Raw genomic sequence first — 2,718 nt, 5'->3', positions numbered from 1 at the left:
CCTCAAAACATCTGGAAAAATTACACAAAAAATACGACACTAAAATTGTTGCGATTATTTATTCTCTGCTGTATCTTTATTACAGAGTACGTAAACCAGAACACAGAGTATTAATTTTTCCTACAGCATTAATTTATATGCTGAAATATTTTTTCTTCACGTCCTTGCTGGTTGTGAGGGAAACGCTCACATTTTGCGGCATTTCTATTCCACTTACCGGAGTTTCGTTTCCTTTCTTACCCCTAGACCTAGGTGTAAAAATTTCATCCTCCTCGTGCTCATCATTACACACATATGAATCATAACAGTGTGAAAAACTAGACTAGACGTTGTCGCGTAATCCCCACCGCACACCCTTCTTACTTTATTTGCGGATTATTGGCACAATATTTTAATTAATTTTATATTGCTTATTGTTGCGTGCACGACAGATAAAATACGATTCTCTCACTATTAGCTTCTGCAGTTGAAAATATTTTAACTTTATGTGCTTTCACCTTTTATGTGGGGATACGCATAACACTGAAAGATTTCCTGCATGACCGTACGATCTTTAAATTGCAAACTATTTTTATATAACACTGATCTGGCTTGTTAAATGTGGAACATGGTATCATTACAGTAACTATTTACGGAATGAAAAAAAAAACTCCCTTGGCTACTTTCATCTCTTTAATACACTGAAAATAACTATTATATATTTTTTTAATATATGAACACTATTAACTGCCACGACTGACATGAGAGCATGAAATTAAAAATAATTCATTATGTTACTAGGCAGAACAAGTTTGCACTTAAGTCTTTGATCACAAACAAGTAAAATTTTATCACTCATGAATTATATACGTAACTGATAACATAAAAGCAGCTGCCCATGTCCACCTGCAAATGACATAATAAAATCCACAATTTCCTTCTGAAGTCTCCAGGAAGCTGAAAGAGATTACTTTAATGTACCGTTACCTGCCCGCTAGATTGGGGGAAAACTTCTTTCATTCAATTTAATTTAAATTTGCCGCGGCTGCGGTTCCCGCGATCGCTCCACGGCTCTGCGTCAAGGAAAATTCTTAATATGCTGAAAACGGCTAAGAACGTGGAATGAAATCTTGGGCAACCTAGCAATAAATTAATACAGGTAGTAATTTTAACAATTTCTACGTACAAAAAATAAAAAAATTAAGATGGCATACTGTCATATTAAAATACACTATTAGACACACTGTCTAAGAGTCGATATTTCTGGCAGAGCCTACTGCTTTGTTTCATTACTGAGTACACCATCTTGTGTATTTTAATACGACAGTATGCCATCTTAGGCAATTTATAACACTTAAAGCACTTGATAATGGCACTTTGAAGCCGAAATCATGATTGTGTGTAAATGTGCCACTGTAAATAAACAACACTCTAATGGCGGTACTGAATTTAAAGAAATATCACGCCATCAGCTTAACAGCTCATCCATCCAAGTTGCTTACAAGAATAATAGAAGAATGGAGAAAAAACTGAGGATGCGCTAGATGACGATCAGTTTGACTTTAGGAAAGGTAAAGGCACGAGGAGGCAATTCTGATATTGCGGTTAATAAGTGAAGCAAGGCTAAAGAAAAATCAAGAGAGGTTAATAGGATTTGTCGACCTGGAAAAAGCGTTCGAGAATGTAAAATCGTGCAAGATGTTCGAAATTCTGAAAAAAGTAGGGATATGCTGTAGTGAGAGATGGGTCATACACAAGATGTGCAACAGCCACGAGGGGATAATAAGAGTGGACGACCAAGAATGAAGTGCTCATATTAAAAAGGGTGTAAGAAAAGAAAGAAGCCTTTCGCCCCTACTGTTCAATCTGTACAGGACGAAACAGTGATGGAAATAAAAGAAAAGTTCAGGAGTGGAATTGAAATTCGAGGTTGTAGCTGTCGCTGATAAATGTAGATGTTGACATGGCGTGGAGGAATTTTAGACGTGGATGGAAACTGTCAGGAAGCACCGTACTAAAACTTGGGAATGATCTTCAAGCATTTTATTATTCCCAGCTTCAGTGCCACGTTCCCCTCTGTCTGCGTCACAGGGTCCCATGATGCTGAGGGCGCCACTTTGCTGTCTGCCAAACAGCTTGGCGCAAAAGGACTTCCTCAGCAACCCATGCTACATACTGCGGCGTGCCGGCGTGCCTCTTCTGAAAGAGGGTCTAGCCGCACGGTCTAGGGCGCCTTGTAACGGTCCGCGCGCCTCCCCACATCGGAGGTTTGAGTACACCCTCGTGCAAGGGTGTATGTGTCGTCCTTACCATAAGTTGATTTAAGCTCGATTAAGTAGTGCGTAAGCTTATGGACCTATGACCTCAGCAGTTTGGTCCCGTAAGACCTTACCACAAGTTTGCAGTCTTTCCCTGGCAGAGATTCGATGAGGTCCCCATGAATGTGCGTGACTCTAGCAGAGGTATGTTGAAAATTTCCAAAATCAGCATGTTCATGTCTCCCCACGTCACTTTGCTGGCAAGGAATGTAGGTAGGTACCCAAAGGCGCACGTCTCTTTTGGGGTACACAAAATGATCTTTCAGCAACTTCATCGTGTTGCTGGTTCTGGGAACTGCAGAATGCCTTCTTTCGGAACTTCTCAAAATGAATGGTTTTGGCTTGCCTTGAGAAAAGTGACTGCACAGCCTTCTGTTTAGAGTTAGACAACGGAATTTGTTCTAACTTTAGATGGGTCTTT

This window comes from Schistocerca gregaria, chromosome 1, assembly GCF_023897955.1.
Source record: "Schistocerca gregaria isolate iqSchGreg1 chromosome 1, iqSchGreg1.2, whole genome shotgun sequence".
In the NCBI taxonomy this organism is placed as follows: domain Eukaryota; kingdom Metazoa; phylum Arthropoda; class Insecta; order Orthoptera; family Acrididae; genus Schistocerca; species Schistocerca gregaria.
The sequence above is the reverse complement of the archived record's forward strand: the minus strand, read 5'-3'. Positions refer to the sequence as shown.